Source organism: Palaemon carinicauda, chromosome 7 (assembly GCF_036898095.1).
Source record: "Palaemon carinicauda isolate YSFRI2023 chromosome 7, ASM3689809v2, whole genome shotgun sequence".
Taxonomy (NCBI): domain Eukaryota; kingdom Metazoa; phylum Arthropoda; class Malacostraca; order Decapoda; family Palaemonidae; genus Palaemon; species Palaemon carinicauda.
In genome coordinates, this window is record NC_090731.1 from 117,854,191 (window position 1) to 117,874,142 (window position 19,952).

Here is a 19,952-nt window from a genome sequence, read left to right on the forward strand (position 1 = left end):
GCCATCCATCGATTTTCCTCTCCAATGTGCATAGTGTTTCCTCTCGAAAGTGAATACTGTAGTGATTTTTTTTCCAACATATACCGTGTATAGTGTTGTTCAAACATTGGTGATACTTTTGTGTGTTAATGTAGGCTACGAACATTTTGCATGATGGATTTTTTGTGACTGGCCCTGTGTAATTTGGTTATTAAGTGAAGTATATTTATTTTGCTTAATGGTTCGGTAATCTTGTGTGAGCCAAAGGACGTAGGAGTATCAGTTAAGTATATGTAAGTGTAATTCTGATTTATTTTCTATATGCATTACAGTGTAATTTATTCATTAATTGTCAAAAAGAAAATTAATATTGTTCATAAGTTAATTTCTAGTGAAACAAGTGATCATATAATTTTTATAAAGTATCATTTTGTCTTGGTCTAAGGTTTAGTTCAGATTTGATATTTCGAGTGATTTATTCTGGGTGTTATTCTTTTTGAATTTGTTATTTTTATAGAATATATATATATATATATATATATATATATATATATATATATATATATATATACATATATACATATATACATATATATATATATATATATATATATATATATATATATATATATATATATATATATATATATATATATATATATTATATATACATCATACATATACCAAAGGCACTTCCCCCAATTTTGGGGGGTAGCCGACATCAACAATGAAACAAAACAAAAAAGGGGACCTCTACTCTCTACGTTCCTTCAGCCTAACCAGGGACTCAGCCGAGTTCAGCTGGTACTGCTAGGGTGCCACAGCCCAACCTCCCACATTATCCACCACAGATGAAGCTTCATAATGCTGAATCCCCTACTGCTGCTACCTCCACTGTCATCTAAGGCACCGGAGGAAGCAGCAGGGCCTACCGGAACTGCGTCACAATCGCTCGCCATTCATTCCTATTTCTAGCACGCTCTCTTGCCTCTCTCACATCTATCCTCCTATCACCCAGAGCTTTCTTCACTCCATCCATCCACCCAAACCTTGGCCTTCCTCTTGCACTTCTCCCATCAACTCTTGCATTCATCACCTTCTTTAGCAGACAGCCATTTTCCATTCTCTCAACATGGCCAAACCACCTCAACACATTCATATCCACTCTAGCCGCTAAACTCATTTCTTACACCCGTTCTCACCCTCACCACTTCGTTCCTAACCCTATCTACTCGAAATACACCAGCCATACTCCTTAGACACTTCATCTCAAACACATTAGATTTCTGTCTCTCCATCACTTTCATTCCCACAACTCCAATCCATACATCACAGTTGGTACAATCACTTTCTCATATAGAACTCTCTTTACATTCATGCCCAACCCTCTATTTTTTACTACTCCCTTAACTGCCCCCAACACTTTGCAACCTTCATTCACTCTCTGACGTACATCTGCTTCCACTCCACCATTTGCTGCAACAACAGACCCCAAGTACTTAAACTGATCCACCTCCTCAAGCAACTCTCCATTCAACATGACATTCAACCTTGCACCACCTTCCCTTCTCGTACATCTCATAACCTTACTCTTACCCACATTAACTCTCAACTTCCTTCTCTCATACACCCTTCCAAATTCTGTCACTAGTCGGTCAAGCTTCTCTTCTGTGTCTGCTACCAGTACAGTATCATCCGCAAACAACAACTGATTTACCTCCCATTCATGATCATTCTCGCCTACCAGTTTTAATCCTCGTCCAAGCACTCGAGCATTCACCTCTCTCACCACTCCATCAACATACAAGTTAAACAACCACGGCGACATCACACATCCCTGTCTCAGCCCCACTCTCACCGGAAACCAATCACTCACTTCATTTCCTATTCTAACACATGCTTTACCACCTTTGTAGAAACTTTTCACTGCTTGCAACAACCTCCCACCAACTCCATATAACTTCATCACATTCCACATTGCTTCCCTATCAACTCTATCATATGCTTTCTCCAGATCCATAAACGCAACATACACCTCCTTACCTTTTGCTAAATATTTCTCACATATCTGCCTAACTGTAAAAATCTGATTCATACAACCCCTACCTCTTCTAAAACCACCCTGTACTTCCAAGATTGCATTCTCTGTTTTGTCCTTAATCCTATTAATCATTACTCTACCATACACTTTTCCAACTACACTCAACAAACAAATACCTCTTGAATTACAACACTCATGCACATCTCCCTTACCCTTATATAGTGGTACAATACATGCACAAACCTAATCTACTGGTACCATTGACAACACAAAACACATATTAAACAATCTCACCAACCATTCAAGTACAGTCACACCCCCTTCCTTCAACATCTCAGCTTTCACACCATCCATACCAGATGCTTTTCCTACTCTCGTTTCATCTAGTGCTCTCCTCACTTCCTCTATTGTAATCTCTCTCTCATTCTCATCTCCCATCACTGGCACCTCAACACCTGGAACAGCAATTATATCTGCCTCCCTATTATCCACAACATTCAGCAAACTTTCAAAATATTCCGCCCACCTTTTCCTTGCCTCCTCTCCTTTTAACAACCTTCCATTTCCATCTTTCACTGTCTCTTCAATTCTTGCGCCAGCCTTCCTTACTCTCTTCACTTCTTTCCAAAACTTCTTCTTATTCTCTTCATATGACTGACCCAGTCCCTGACCCCACCTCAGGTCAGCTGCCTTATTTGCCTCACGTACCTTGCGCTTTACTTCCACATTTTTCTCTCTATATTTTTCATACTTCTCTATACTATTACTCTGCAGCCATTCTTCAAAAGCCCTCTTTTTCTCTTCCACTTTTACCTTCACTCCTTCATTCCACCATTCACTGCCTCCAACAACCTTCTTGCCACATACATCACTTGCAATCCCAACAAAATTTCTTTTGCTAACTTCCACTCCTCCTCTAAATTACCAGTTTCTCTTACTCTCACCTCGTCATATGCCATTTTCAACCTTTCCTGATATTTACTTTTTACCCCCGGTTTTATTAGCTCTTCAACCCTCACTAGCTCCCTTTTACATCCACCTACTCTATTCCCCCACTCTTTTGCTACAACTAATTTTCCTTCCACCAAAAAATGATCAGACATACCGTTAGCCATACCCCTAAACACGTGCACGTCTTTCAATCTTCCAAACATTCTTTTAGTTATCAACACATAATCCATTAATGCCCTTTCTACTGCTCTTCCATTTGCCACTCTTACCCATGTATACTTATTTTTATCGTTCTTTTTAAAAAAGCTAGCACTTATTACCATCTCTTGTTTAACACACATATCTACCAGTCTCTCACCACTCTCATTTTCACCTGGTACGCCATACTTCCCAATGACACCTTCTACCTCTCCAGCGCCCACTCTAGCATTTAAGTCACCCATGACAACTACATAATTCCTTCTACCCAGTCCTTCTACACACCTAGTTAATTCATTCCAGAACTCATTCCGCTCTTCTTCACTTTTCTCACAACCTGGCCCATACGCACTGACAAACGCCCAATATTCCCTACCCAACCTAACCCTTACCCACATTAACCTAGATGATATCTCCTTCCATTCCACTACTTTACCTGCCATCCATTCATTCAGCAATAAAGCCACACCCTCTCTCGCTCTTCCCCTTTCAATCCCAGACACTCTACCAGACATTTCACCAAACATCACTTCACCCTTTCCTTTCATCTTTGTCTCACACAAGGCCAATACATCCATCCTTCTACTTCTAAACATACTTCCAATCTCACATCTTTTACTCTCTATCGTACTAAATCCACGCACATTCAAGCACCCCAAAACTAGAGTGCGGGGAGCAGTCACTCTCCCCTCAGCTCCATCTCTTTGATGATGTCTCACAGGATTTTCATACAGGAGAGGGGGTTCCCAGCCCCCTTGTCCCGTCCCTTTTAGTCGCCTGTTACGACACGCAGGGATAACGTTGGCGCTATTGTAATTGTTTTTTATGCCCCCGCGGCCACAGGGGGCATATATATACTGTATATATATATATATATATATATATATATATATATATATATATATATATATATTTATATATATACTATATATATGTATGTATATATATATATATATATATATATATATATATATATATATATATATTTATATGTATACTGTATATATATATATATATATATATATATATATATATATATATATATATATATATATATATATATATATATATATATATATATATATATATATATATATATATATATATATATATATATATATATATATATATATATACTATTCTTTTTTTAAGGTGTGTATTATTTCGATCACCAGTACTTATCAAAGTATCCCCTGACTAAGAAACAGAGTAATAGGTTGATTTAAGAATAGTTCCTATTGAGATTAAAGTAATAACTCAGTTTTGTTTTGAGTGTAAAGTAAAGAAACCTTTAGATATTCAGTGTTCATAGATATTATCGTCTGGGAGTTGTGTATTATTCTCAGAGCTCGGAGGTATTTCTCTTGTGTATCAGATTGTGTATTATAAAGAAGGTAAGTTTTGGAGCTTGAGAATTTTCGTAATACGCTATTCGTAATAACACACACACACACACACACACACACACACACACACACACACACACACATATATATATATATATATATATATATATATATATATATATATATATATATATATATATATATATATATATATATATGGCATACCTATTTCATATCTTTTATTTGATAATTCTCACATATAGTTTATTTATTTCCTTTATTTACTGGGCTATTCAATCCCTGTTGGAGACCTTTAGTTGGCTAATTGCATGCTGCTTTTCCAACTGTAGGATTGTAACTAAGCTAATAATAATAATAATAATAATAATAATAATAATAATAATAATAATAATAATAATAATAATAATAATAATAATATCTGAAACGCTATAAAGATACTTTTATGGTATTTGGGTAAAATGTGAATTTGAAATTGTATTTCATTAATTTCTATTTAAAATAAACACACACACACACACACACACACACACACACACACACACACACATATATATATATATATATATATATATATATATATATATATATATATATATATATATATATATATATATATATATATACATAATTATTTTAATGTAATTCTGGTAATAATCCTTGACTTGACAAAATATTCAATACTTCACAGCGGCAATTTTTAATGAAGTTACAGGCCTATTTCAGCTATGTATCGTAACTTGCTTGTTCTGCAATATTTAATCGAGACGGGTTAATATGCATATCACCAGTAATTTGACTAGTGAAATGAATCAGTAAATTATACATAATTACAGTGTTGTGCAAATGGTATAATTCGAGTTCATAAATGTTCAAACTTATTTTATTTATTTATTTATTTATTTTTTTTTTTTACCTTCCGAGCTCCTTCCAGTTGATCTACATTCAATTTTATGACTAATAGGAATTTGGGAGAGTTTTTCCTGTGAAATATAAGATTTCTAAACAGACATAAATAACGATATATAAATCAAAACATAACGATTTGATAAAGTAGAAATCAATTACAATAACACTTCTTACATGGGAACCACAGATATCTATGACATACTGTTATTATGTATAGAGCTAGGGCCAACTGTCTAAGATTAAATGAGAGGAAAAGACATGAAATAGGAGGAAGGGTAGAATGGAAGCTATGTATTGTGGAGAAGTTACTGAAGACCTCTTGGCCCATTTCGTTCTTGACTGTCCAAACTTCAGCGACGAAAGAAGGAAAATAATAGAATTATAGCAGCCGTACGAAGAAGAAAAGAAGATATTAGGAAACTTGCTGTTTTAGAAAGAAGGTATAGAGAAAAGATTATATTTATCAGATGTGGAAAAAAAGAGAGAAGAAAATAAAAGAATTATAATAAAAAAAGAAAAGCAAAGAGGTGCCGATAGAAAGGCAATCCCTCCGCCCAACAACTGAACTGGAACTGTTTGTAAACACCCCCCCCCCCCCCCGCCTCCACCCCTTACCCCTCAATGACCTTAACCACCAGGTTTCTCTAGATCAAACAATTAAACAAGTTTGGTGATGGTCACTTCGTCGTTCCCAAATTTCGTTGTAGTTAGTCGACCAAGCTGTCCATTCACGTAAAAGTATCCGTGTGATTGCCTCTAGTTATAAATGAAGTAAGTTTATTTATTGTTAATAAACTTGTTAATAACGGTCACCCCAAAATCAAACCATTTTTCTCTAGTCTGGGGTAGTGCCATAGCCTCTGTACCATAGTCTTCCACTGTCTTGGGTTAGAGTTCTCTTATTTGAGGGTACACTCGGGCAAACTATTCCATCTAATTTATCTTCCTCTTGCTTTAAAGTTTTTATAGTTTATATAGAAGGTATTTATTTTAATATTCTTAAAATATTTTTTTTCCCCTGTTTCCTTTCCTCACTGGGCTATTTTCCCTGTTGGAGCCCCTGGGCTTATAGCATTCTGCTTTTCCAACTAGGGTTGTAGCTTAGCAATTAATAATAATAATAATAATGATAATAATAATAATAATGAACCACCATAAAGTTCGACTAGCAGTGCTCTATACTGCTGTAGGTTAGACATAGCTAACTTAGCATATCTTGGAGCTATCTTGTTTCTTGCCAGTTTCTTAGCTAGTTTGACTGGTTGGTAAATATATCCTTAATGATGATTATTTGAAGAGTTAGCTTATACATTGATTACAGCAGTATAGTTTGCTAAAGAACTAACAGTCATATAGGATAGCTTATCTGCTAATTCCAGGTAATTTAAAAAAAAAACAGAAAAAAAATAACAATGCAAAAAGATGTGGAAAGTAGTTTGAAGATATACTTTAATCTATTTTTAATTATGGAGCCTCTGTAGTTTGTTGGGACAGACTCAAAAACCACATTTTACAGACACAAGAACATCACCTAACCGAATGTTTCCTACCTAACCTAACCTAAGGTTCTCCACCTAATCTAACCTAGGAGCTGTATCCTTAGACTGCCGTACTCTTATCTTACCCTGTCCCAACGAAGTACATTCACCCCTTAATGATTTTTATTTACACTTGGGGTTTCCATGTTCAAAGCCTAACAATTTCCAGTAAAAACAGCTGAAAGGTTTGTATACTGGTGGACCTGGGTTGTGTCAGGCATATGAAAAGTAAAGTTCAATTCATTCCTAACCGGAATTATTATAGTAATACACGAGGTAAACTTTACTAATAAAAAAATCGGGTATATATAGAATGACTCCTGTCTTTTTTTGGAAATGACCTTTAATTCCCTCATAAATAAATAATTAATAAGATGTACCTTAATAAATCCTTCAGTATTGGGGAACATCCAGTGGGAACCAGTGTTTTGGGTGGGGAAAATTTACTGGGGAATCGATAAATAATGGTAAAACTCACCTTTTCTTCTCTATACCTTATTTTCTGGGACGCATATTAAATTCACGAAAAATTGCACAAAATATGGGGATCCCCGGTAAAACTTCTGAAGCATGCCGCACTTGATATTATTAAAAAATAATCACCTACATGGAAAGAGCATGGGAAAAGCCATATAATAAGAATAGGTTTTATATGAGATTGAATGAGGTGGAATTAAACGAGGTTTATAAGTTTTTACATTGAATTTTTCCTAAGTCGGGAGAGACGTTTCCTCTACGGCAGTGTTTACTTCTAATGAGCCTTTTATCTCACTTTCTTACGCAAACACAAGCGTTCCAATTACAGTTTGTTGGCTGTGACATCATTATAACGTAATGGTTTCATAACCAATTACGCACGACTTCAGTCGAAAACCAAGTATTATTATGATTTCAGCGGAGTAATAAAGTTACCTTATTGTCCACTGGTATCCATGTTTGACTGAATACTTTTAATAATTAAGGAAAACCTGTACTGTATTTTGTTTTGTTGTAGCTATGGAAAAGGCAGTGGCTGGCCCTTCTGGTGTTAATTTTGACAAAAACCCAATTCCTACGGATTGTGTGCAGTGCAATGTTGGTTATGGAGAATTTTATTATTATTTTTCGATTTGTGGTATTGAATTAGTAGTTGAATGTGCTCTATTTAATTCTTAAAGAAAAGTGTTGTGTGTGCTGTGGAGCTATTTTTAGGATCGACTAAACAGGAACGCCTTTAGTGCCAAAAGGACAAGAGGGAAGTACAAGCTATTTCAAGATATGTTATTATTATAGAAATACACAGGACAAACTTTACTAATACAACGCTTCTGTAAAGATTGCAAAAAAAATACAGAGACGTAATTGTCAATCATAAAGTAAGGAATTATTTGCTATTTACTTTATCATAATTTAAGGATTTATTTGTGAATTACTTTTAGTTTGTGACCCGGGAAGGGGGTTCCTGGGGCTTGCCCTCCAACTAGGGGTTGTGACCTGGAACTATTCACTCCACTCAGACAGCAACAATATGAGCGAACAAAGACAAAAGACTTTACAAGGAAAGAATACTGTAGGGATCCAAACAAAACGAGCCTCTTAGTCCAACTCCGTTTTATTCTCTCGTTAAGTCAATTACATAAACCAAATTAAATATTGCAATAAGGGAAAATCATAGAAAAATATCTCAAAAAATAAAATTAATAGTTGTATTTACGAAGACTCCTACTGTATATACATAAAGATTAAAGGCATATAAGGTACAGTATTACAAATGTAATTTCACTGGTGCCTTTACAGCATGACCCTTACTTGTGTATAACAATATAGGTTCAACAACAGGTTGTACTGTACTAAATTCACTTATATCAGCATCCTCACTAGAATTTACAGAAACAGGTACAGGCATAGAATTATCATGAGTGTCACTGCAAGGAACATCATAATCAGATATACTTGAAATCTGAAGATCGTGTATTGTTTGTATAGGTCTATTGATAACACCCTTTGAAGTTATAACATAAATACTTCTTATGAGACCATCTTTACCAGAACACACCTTTACAATAACTCCAAGTGGCCATGACAACCTAGGAACATTATCCTCACTAGCCAACAATATAGAACCTTTTTTAAATTACATTTAGACCAAGACCTTTAATGTTACAGGGCAAATTTCTTATATACTCTGAACAACAGTTTTCCCAAAATGTATCTAACTGCCTTTGGCGGTTGGATTCTCGCATACATAAATCTCTAGAAGATACACAAGAAAAATGTTTGTCAATATTATCAGGTTGAAAACCAGCAGTTCGACCAATAAGAAAATGTGAATAAGTCAAAGGATTAGAAATGTCAGGTTCTTCACCCACAAAGGTTAAAGGTCTGGAGTTAATACATGCTTTGATTTCTTGCAATTTAGTTTCTAATTCACATCTAGATAGGCATTTTGTACTTAGAGTTTTCTTCAGAGATGACTCTACAGACCTTATCAAATGCTCCTACCAGCCTCTCCACCAAGGAGCATGGGCCACAATAAACTTACACTGAGAAGCTAGTGGGCCGTAATGTTGCTGCAAGAAATGTGAAGCACTAACAAACATTTGTAACTAGAATGCAAACCACGCTATTTAATAAGGGTATTACTTTCGGCGTTTCGGAAATGATGAACCATTGATTTGTTCCGTAACCGAAATACAAACCACGCTATTTACATTGGGTTTACCTTTTAGCGCAGCTGAAATGACGAGCCAATAGTTTTAAAGAGAGTTAATTACCCCCGCGCTAGTTAGCGGGGGGTAGGGGAAGGGTAGCTTGCTACCCCTCCCCCCCCCACACACCGGTGACTTGCTTCACTTCACTTTTGGCTCGGTGATGAACAGACGTGTCTGTCCATCGTCCTCGTTGACAGCCTTTAATCTTTTTTCTGCTTTTTCTCTACAGCTTGTGTGTGTGTTTGAAGTTGACTACCTATTTTATCTTTGCTATGCGTACGTTCCCTGGTGTTGCCGGCCGCCCTTGTGGGACCTTTATGTCGGCCTTGGATACGGATCCTTACACCCTTTGCCCTCAGTGTCGTGGCCGACGGTGTGACCAGGAAAACGTGTAGTGAGTGTAAGGAGTGGTCTGCCTCCCAGTGGGAGAGGTTTGGCCGCCGGCGTAAGAAGAAGTCCAAGAGAGACCGTTCTCCTTCGGGGGTTGCCTTGAAGGAGGAGGGTTCTCGGGACTCATCTTTCGTCGCCCAAACCTCCTCCAAAGCTCCCCCTCGTCCGGCTCCTAAGGAGAGTCGGCCGAGTGGAAGCGCAGGCCCTAGTTCTGTTTCCCGACCTTGGGTGGGGGGAGAGGGCGTCGCCTCCCATAGCGGGGTGGTTCCCCCTCCTCCTCCAGGGGAGGTTATTGATAATTCGTTGCCTAATGATGATCTTTTACAGATTTGGGCTTCCCTGGGGCTTAAGGGCTTGCCCTCCAGGGTCGCCTTGATTGACCTTGTCTCGTTGGGGGCCGCCGTTAAGCAGTCGCCGGCGGTAGCAGAGGTAGACCCTCTGTCTATCGTCGACGTCGTAGTGGCAGAGGCCTCCGACGGGGCGGGGCAATCCTCTGCAGGTACAGTTGAGGATGTTGGTGCTGACGGCTCTCCTCCCCCTTCCGTACAGTGAGCCCTCCGCGATAGGTGAAAATCCGCGAAGTAGTGACACCATATTTACGTATTTATTTAGCATGTATATTCAGACTTTTAAAACCTTCCCTTGTACGTAGTACTGTTAACAAACTACCCTTTAATGTACAGAACACTTAATGCATGTACTACAGTACCCTAAACTAAAACAGGCACAAATATTAAAGGCGATTTTATATCATGCTTTTCCTAAACATGCCAAAAAGCACGATAAAAAATGGCAACCAATGTTTTGTTTACGTTTATCTCTGATCATAATGAAAAAACAAACGCATTTACACATCTGTGTATAGGTTAGTTTTTGCATCGATTATATTGATTATTCAGTACAGTACAGTGAACCCTCGTTTATCGCGGTAGATAGGTTCCAGACCCGGCCGCGATAGGTGAAAATCCGCGAAGTAGTGACACCATATTTACCTATTTATTTAACATGTATATTCAGACTTTTAAAACCTTCCCTTGTACGTAGTACTGTTAACAAACTACCCTTTAATGTACAGAACACTTAATGCATGTACTACAGTAATAATGATAATAATAATAACAATAATAATATTATTAACAACAACAACAATAATAATAATAATAACAATAATAATAATACAGCTTTACGTACGCTATTTTACGCTTTTGTTGTAGGATGTGTGTGTCTCTCTCTCTCTCTCTCTCTCTCTCTCTCTCTCTCTCTCTCTCTCTCTCTCTCGTACGCTTATTCGAAATGTGATTTTTTGCAACAAAGAATATTATTGGATGCAGTACTACGTACGTATACATACAAAAGATTCATGGAAAAGAAGCACATCCATTACATTTGTAGTACACTAGTAGCCATCAGCAGCCTTACACCATTCTAATATGGTATGAATGCAACTGATTTGCGTTTCATGTTCGATTTAATTTTACTACGTACTGTATACAGTACTAAATTATCGTATGATCACATTCTCTTTTCGTGTTTTATTTCTTTTTGTGCTTAATTATATGTCATATGTAATGCAGTGAACAATCAGTAAGAGCAGATATTACTAATTACAGTATTAATAGAATTACAGGTAACGAAATACAGTGGAACCTCTACATACGAATTTAATCCGTTCCAGAACCAACTTCGGATGTAGAAAATGTTCGGATGTCGAAACGAATTTTCCCATAAGAATACATGGTAATTCATTTAATTCGTTCCTCAGCCTAAAAACCCATAATAAATCCTTAATAAATGGCTACACATAATTACGCATAACAATAACATATCTGCATAATATGAAAGAAGCATGTAAAAAAGATAAATATAAAGAAATAATGAATAAAAAATGTGTTTTAATGCCACTTTACCTTAGAGACAGGCCAACGCAGGTGTAGGATTTGCTACCCAGGAGGAGATGGACGATCGGCGAGAAGGTAGACATGGTGTTAACATGTTCTTTAAATAAATACTCTCTCTCTCTCTCTCTCTCTCTCTCTCTCTCTCTCTCTCTCTCTCTCTCTCTCTCTCTCTCTCTCTCTCTCTCTCTCGTTCTTCTTCACTTAGTGTAAGAGACGTCTATTAATTTTTTTTTCTGAGAGAGAGAGAGAGAGAGAGAGATTAAACAAAAATGAGATTAAACAAAAATGTGTTGTGTACATATGATTTTTACCAGCGTTAACGAGTTGAAAGACAGTTAAATGTAACTAAAAAAACAATATCAGCGAATCTGAATTCCTTTATTAACTAAAACAAATATTGATACAAACACGCTCGTGTACGTATTCGCAAACACACACACACACGCACAAGGAGACACGATCGGTGAGGAGGTAGAGATGGTGACTGCGATAACATACCGTAACTTACACTACGGAAATTTTAATCTAACTAAGCTTATTCATTTTTTTATTTTATTTTTATATTTCATATTTTTCAAATTTTTTTCTTTTGATTTTTTATTTTCATCACTTTCAGTGACGAGTTACGGTATGTTATCGCAGTCACCATCTCTACCTCCTCCCTGACCGTCTCTCTTACTGCGTAGCAAAATTCTTGCACCTGTGTGTGTGTGTTTGTGCATACGCACACGAGTGTGTTTGAATCAATATTTGTTTTAGTTAATAAAGGAATTCAGATTAGCTGTTATTACTTTCTTAATTTCATTTAATTGTTTTTCAACTCGTTGACGCAGTTAAAAATCATATGTACTCTAAACACATTTTTGTTTAATCTCTCTCTCTCTCTCTCTCTCTCTCTCTCTCTCTCTCTCTCTCTTCTCTCGGAAAAAAAATAAGACGTAGACGTATCTAACACTACAACAGCGAAGAACGAGAGAGAGAGAGAGAGAGAGAGAGAGAGAGAGAGAGAGAGAGAGAGAGAGAGAGAGAGAGTTTATTTAAAGAACATGTTAATGCTATGTTTAGAGAGAAACAGAAAAAGAGAGAAGTCTTATTTAAAAGAGCTTGTTAACGCTATCTTGGTTTTCTTTGCTTCACTTTTTTCTTTCTTTCTATTCATCACGCTGGCCCTTCTCACAAATGATCGTTGCCAACAATCTCTTTGTCCTTTATCCCTATCAATAAAAGGAGCTCTATCTCTTCCAGGGTATTGCTACGATGTCTTGTAGTAATGGTGATCCCCTTCGATGGTTATTTGCTTTAATGGCTGCCTTTAGCTTGATGATCCTCGAGATCATAGGCCTATTCCGGCCATATTGTTTAGCCATACAGTATCACTCACATGCACACTGCTCTCATGTTTTTCTATAATTTCTTGCTTCAATTCTAATGAAAGAATTGCCTTCTTCCTGTACTGAAACTTAGCTTCTTAGGCACAAAGGAAATGTGAGAAAAGGAAGAAAATAAGCACTGTTAATAACAGACCAAACAGAGGACAACCACATGATACACACAAGAACAGAGAACTGAGCACTCGACACTCAATGGCGTAATGTTTACTTCGTGTGTCGAAATAAAATTCGGGTGTAGAGTCAAAAATTTGCTCGAATTTTACTTCGGATGTTGGAAAATTCGGATGTAGATACGTTCGGATGTAGAGGTTCCACTGTATCGTATTTGGGGTCTTCAGATATCGCGGTATTTTCGAAATTTCCGGAAAATCCGCGATATGTATATATATATGGGTTATGAAAAAAATCCGCGAAGTGGTGAATCCGCGATGGTCGAACCGTGAAGTAGTGAGGGTTCACTGTATGTTGATTTTGTTATTACCAATGTTTTACTTAATTTTTCTTAGGACTTCCAAATGAAATGTTTTTCTTTATGACGCCGCCTGAAACGATGGCGTCATAAAGTACGTTCAGTAAACAACCACGCTCAGTAAACAAACGAAGGCATTTAACGCGCATGATGAAAGTGATAAATAATGATATTACAGTAAAAGCTTTTAGAAAATGTTATTACAAATATTATTTACCGTATCTATATAAAATCATACATACGTAGCAAAGCAGGAAAACAATTTACGAGAGAGAGAGAGAGAGTTGTTTTTACGTACGTGAATGTAAATTTTAAACAAAAAAAATAGCCCCATTTCATATAAAATAGGTTATTACAAATATTTTACTTAATCATATTACAGTAGTCTGTATAATACTGTAAAGTTCAGTACAGTATGTTGTTGTTATAGTCGTGGCGATGAAATTCTCACGAAACAAAAACATGGCATTCGATTACAACAGCTGATTCATTCTCTCTCTCTCTCTCTCTCTCTCTCTCTCTCTCTCTCTCTCTCTCTCTCTCTCTCTCTCTCTCTCTCTCTCTCTCTCTCTCTCTCTCTCTCTCTCGTGTTATACAATACTTACATATACAGTAGATGAAGAAACTAAAATTAGTTTTCTTAGTGTCAATTAAATACGAAACGAAAAAATTATGACGAGTTTACATCCATTTCAATCGTTGCTAAAAATACGGCATCCGATTTCATCAGCAAACCACTATTTTTTGGGAAACATCATTTTATTCTAGAAAATTGCTACTCTTTAAATAGTTAATTGCACATCAAGAAAGCGTGTACTTTTGTTTTTAAATTTCGGGTATGTTTTAAAAATCGAGTTTGTTCCGTAACCGAAATACAAACCACGCTATTTACATTGAGTTTACCTTTTAGCGCAGCTGAAATGGCGAGCTATTAGAATTTAACGAGGGTGTATTACCCCCGCGCTAGTTAGCTGGGGGGTAGGGGAGTGGTAGCTAGCTACCCCTCCCCCCCTTACACACAGGTGAGTGCTCACTTTCACTTTTGGCTCGGACTGGGACAGACGTCTCTGTCTTGGTCCTCTCTTGGCAGCCATTGTTTGTTTTGTCTTTACTTAATCGCTTACTTTTCTTTTACTCAATATATATGTAAACATGTTTTCATGTTTGTATATATATTTGAGTATAGAAATCAGTAAGTTTCCTTTTCAGAGTTGTGTGTGTAGTGTACGATATCTCCGTGGAGTCCTCGGCAGTTAGGCAACCACGGCGTAATTTTATGGGTTGCGATCGAGTTTGACTTCGGTCTTTCTCTCTCTCTCTCTCTTGAGGTCGTTCACCCTTTTACTACGTGTTACTACGCCCTTGTAGCTTCTTTTCCGTGTGGGGGGGTTGCTACGCCGTACGTTTTGTCTCAATTAGTTTATGAATCTAATTGTAGTTGTTAATTTTTCAGCTTGTAGAACGATTCCTTTCGGGGTTTTCGTTCTTTCTTTAGTGTTCATTCATTTTTAAATTACATAATTACATAGTTTCATAATTATAATTGTTATAATTCTGTTTTGGTTACAGCTCTCCTTCCGTGAGTGTAAGTGGTTGTGAGGGCACGTGCCTGTTGTGTAATTCTTGTTTCCTTTCCCTCGGGATTCCTCTTCGGAGCCTTCCCGGGGGAATGAATGTGTACTAATGATTTTTGTTTTATTTTTTTAGTTACCGATCTAGTTCGTTTCTGTAATATGGCAACGGTGTGAGCTGTCTTGTTGAGGCCTGGGGATTCGGCTGTTGCTGCCTCCCCCTTTGGATTTTCGTCAGGGGCGTGTCTCCTTCTACTGGAAGTACTCCCGTGACGATTGACAGCTCTCCAGTTCATTTTAGAACTCTCAGGAGGCTTGCCTCCTTGGGTGGGTAACTTTCCTTCCGAGGGAAGTTTTTCCTGTCCAGGCTTGAGTTTTTCCCCTTTTGGGGGGTTCTTCTCTTGCCTTTTTTTCGTGCAACTATGCTCTTGGTGCTGAGCGGTCACACCTGCAGTTTCGCTCAAGGGGCTGGGCAACTGCAGGAGCCCCTCTTCAGAGGATTGCTCCTTTTAGGTCACTGGCTGACCGGTCTCTTCTACGAAGTGTTTCTCTTTCGTTCGCGAGAGAGTACACTCATAGAGACTCCTCTTCGAGGTTTCTTCTGCTGCTGTTGCTGTTGGCCTCCTTCGCCGTAAGGCTCACCGTCCGCCTTGTCGTAAGGGCCTCTCATCTCCCTATAAGGGTGCTAAGAGGCGCCTTTTTGAATGTCCGTTTGCAGCCTACAACTCCTTCTTCTTGATCTTCCGCCCTGGTGCAGATGGACAGCAGTCTGATCTCGTCATCCGACGGGCAACGGTCTTCCCGACGGACAACGGTCTTTCAACGGACATCAGTCTCCCGGCGGACAGGCAACGGTCTTCCGATGGACATCTGTCTCCCGACGGACAACGATCCCTTCGGGGCAAAGGGTTGCCTCCCACGGGGGTTCTTCCCTTGCGTGTCAGGGTTCCCCTGCGCGCCCTTCTGCTGTGTTCTCTCCTGCTCCTGCTCAGTGTTAGCGCACAGGCGCTCTCCTCCTCATCAGCGCTTCCTGATCGCTATCGCTCTCCTGTTCGCCAGCGCTATCCTGTTCGTCAGCGCTCTCCTGTTCGTCAGCGCTCTCCTGTTCGTCAGCGCTCTCATGATGATCATCCCTGCTGTTCCTGTTGGTTCCTGTTACGCGCCCTGTGCGCCCACGTTCGCCCTCGCGATCTAGAACTTCGGTTCAGGTCTGGGTCAAGGACTCTTCTTCTATGCGCAGGCTTCCACGCGTTGCCTTCTGCTCGTCAGCGATCATCAGCTCGCCAGCGACCTTAGACGCGTCAACGTTCACCTGCTCGCCAGCGATCTCCTACGCGTCAACGATCGCCATCGATCTGCCTGCGCGCCCTTCTTTGCCACACACCAATGGGCGCCAACGGTTTTCTGACCATCTAGGATCGCCTGATTAACAGCTGGCTTCAGCGCTCACCTTCCTAATGCACCTGCGCGCCTTCTGTTAGCGCGATGCGCGCTAACCATCACTAGTCTCTCTTGCGTTGGCAATCGCCTACGCACACGCGCGATTCTTCATCTGCTCGCTAGCGTTTTGTTAACGCACCACCGTTCGCCAACGCGCCGTCGCTTGCCGACGCGCCATCGCCCACCTGCGCGTCAGCGCTCACCAGCTCACCACTGATTGCCTGTTGATCCACATCGCCAGCGTTCTTCTTCACCCACGCGGCAGCGCGTTTCCTCGCCATCGCGTTTCCTCGCCATCGCGCTAACGCTTGCGTTCGCCGCCTCGGACTCGCGCTCATTCACCTGCCCACCCTCACGCCCACTCGCCTGCGCGACCGCTCGCCCGCGCGATTGCTCACCTGCGCGCCCGCGCGATTGCTCACCTGCGCGCCCGCGCGACTGCTCGCCTGCGTGCCCGCGCGACTGCTCGCCTGCGTGCCCGCGCGACTGCTCGCCTACGCGCCCACGCGACCGCTCGCCTGCGCGCCCGCGCAATCATTTGCCTGCGCGTCCGCACGCCCATGTGCCTGCACGTCTACGCTCGTGCGCGTCCGCGCACATGCTCTCCAATGTTCGCCCGCGCGCGAACCAACGGTATTCCATCGCGCGGACGGACGGTGTTCCGTCGCGCGATCCGACGGTGTTCCGTCGCGCGATCCGACGGTGTTCCGTCGCGCGATCCGACGGTGTTCCGTCGCGCGATCCGACGGTGTTCCTTCGCGCGATCCGACGGTGTTCCGTCGCGCGAACCGACGGTGTTCCGTCGCGCGAACCGACGGTGTTCCATCTCTCGAACCTACAGTGTTTCTTCGCACGAACGTCGGCTTAATTCTTGCAGTATCCATTGCTCGTCTATGGGTTATCGCTCGCCGACCACCGGCTCTCGCCCTTCCTACCACGCTCGCCCTCCTTCTGCGCTCCTTCGCTCACCTTCGTTTGCGTTCCTGCGTGACCGCGCATGGGCGCTTCCACGTTCGCCCACGCGCAAATCTTTGATTTACCATCGCGCGAGCTCCAGGGCGATTACGACCACGATTCCCATTGGGGTTTTCGCAGCATGGCCAGCCTGGCGAGTTCTTCTGGAGCGTATTTCCAGAACACGGCCTCACCCGTAAACGCAGAGCATGGCACTTGCAAGAATAGGAAGAAACTTCAGGGAGGTCTGAGCAACACTCCTCTTTCCAGAACCTGGGTTAGCCCTTCCCCGTCATTCCCTGGAAGGATTTTTGGCGGGGGGCTTTCCGTTCGAGATTTCTCCATCGGCCAAGGGGTGACTGCTTACCCCTTCCTCTGGGGGCTTACCAGGTCCTTTTCCTCCTTGGTTACGGCCCGAGGTTTGGTTCAAGGAAGCTACAGGAAGATCATGGGTACTTTCCTCCTCTCGGGCTCAGGCACCTTGGCGTTTCGTCGTTAAGTATCTAACTTGCGGACAAGCTCGATGTTGTACCATCTGGACGCGCTGACCGAGGGCTTCCTTCGGGTGTCTCATCTGTGGATATCGACAACCTTCAGACACCCTTCCATCCTTGAGAAGAGTTTATTCGTGCCCAAGGACAGAGACTTAGACAGCGGCTGTGCGGAGGAAATCGACTTCCGTTTTCACTCCTCCAAGGCGCTTTCTTCCAGACTCTGCAGGGCTCCAGCGCCTTTTTCTTTCAACCACGTCGGCCTAAGTTATCGGCTACGATAACTGAGACAAGGTGTCCAATTGCAGTTTCCTCCTGTCAGGAACAGATGGCACGGGAGGCTCCCCAGGGGGGGGCATAGTTCTAAAGGGAGCGGCAGAGTTCACAAACTCTAGGATTGGCACCCGCCCCCCCCCTTGCAGGTTTCACGCTGGGAGGATGCTTAAGGTTTCTCATCCGGATGACAGCTTCCCGATGCCTATTCCCGCACGATCTCTGTGATCAGCCAAGGATATTGCGCCTGCCGCCTCTGTCAGCGAATTCAGTGTCTCTGAACCTCTATGCCATAGGGTCGGCAAGAGTTGCCCGTTTGGGCAGAATGATCCATACCTTAGGAGAAGGTCCTCCATAGGATCATTGACGGCTTCACCCCCGGCTTCTTCAGTCGATCCTTTCTTGTAAGGAAGTATCTGAGACGAGAGTTCCGTAGTCGACCTCTCAGCCCTGATCAAGTTTGTCGAACAAACTTCGTCCAGCGTAGAACAGCAGAATCGATCAGACTGGTAATGAGGCGACAGGACTCCTTAAACCCTGGATCGGAAGGACGGGTACTTTTAGTTTCCATTCCATCCATCTTCCAGGGAGCTCGTGGAATTCAGCCTAGACTGCAGGTATTCCTGCTTATGATGCAGTGTGGCGATCCCGCCGTGGCATCGCAGGTTTTTTTCCCCAGAGAACTCTCCCTGCTTTCCTCCTGGCTGCCCAGGGGCAGACTTCCGCCTCCTTCGCTTTTTGGAGGGCTGGTCAACTCCGGTAGGCTCGGGTTCGACCTTCTTCAGCGCCGGGACAAGCTTCCGGATGCTTACCATGAGTGTGGGTTCATGGTATTTTGCTAGGAGCCTTCTCTTCTTCGGCCTCAACATCTGGAGTTTCTGGCCATGATATTGAGTCAACGGCCTTACCACGTTGGAAACCCCGCTTCTCGTCCGTCCAGCGAGGTTAAGCAACGTCAGTTCTGGTCGGTACTTGGATGGGTGACCACCTGGTGATGCCAGATTCTGTTGCCACCTCCTCCAAGCCTTCCCTTCAGTTGACTGTGGCAAGGCTGAGGAGAGTCGCAGTACCTGTTCTCAGTCAAGCAGAGCTTTCAGCCCTACCTTGGAACGTTTCCTAGTTCTCCTTTCCTCATTGACCCGTCTATAGTTCCGAACGGTCGCCTCAGGATAAGTTCCATGTGGGCCGATCCAAGTTCCGGTGGTTTCAGGCAACGATTAACCGGACTTCCTGGCCCCTATGGGACCAGCGGAACTGTTAGACCTGCAATGGGTGTTGACCTATGGAACCTCTTGATGGGAGTGGATATTCTCGTCCTTTCCCCACATTCTTGATGCTGTTCTCGGACTCGTCAAAAAAAAAAAAAAAAAAAAAAAAAAGAGGGGGGGGGGGCATGTTCCGGTCC

At 41.3% G+C, this 19,952-nt stretch overlaps 1 protein-coding gene across 3 annotated transcripts in view; it reads left to right on the plus strand.

Annotated features, from left to right (window-relative positions):
- Positions 1–19,952, plus strand: part of LOC137643994 (vesicle-associated membrane protein 7-like) — a 276,913-nt gene that overhangs the window by 49,034 nt on the left and 207,927 nt on the right. The window contains exon 1 of one of the 3 annotated variants that reach the window (XM_068376845.1): positions 6,047–6,213. The exons of the other annotated variants lie outside the window; for them this stretch is intronic. The gene's annotated coding sequence lies outside the window, so the exon portion shown is untranslated. Of the gene's footprint in view, positions 1–6,046; positions 6,214–19,952 lie in introns of those variants that run through there. 3 annotated transcript variants of the gene reach the window in all.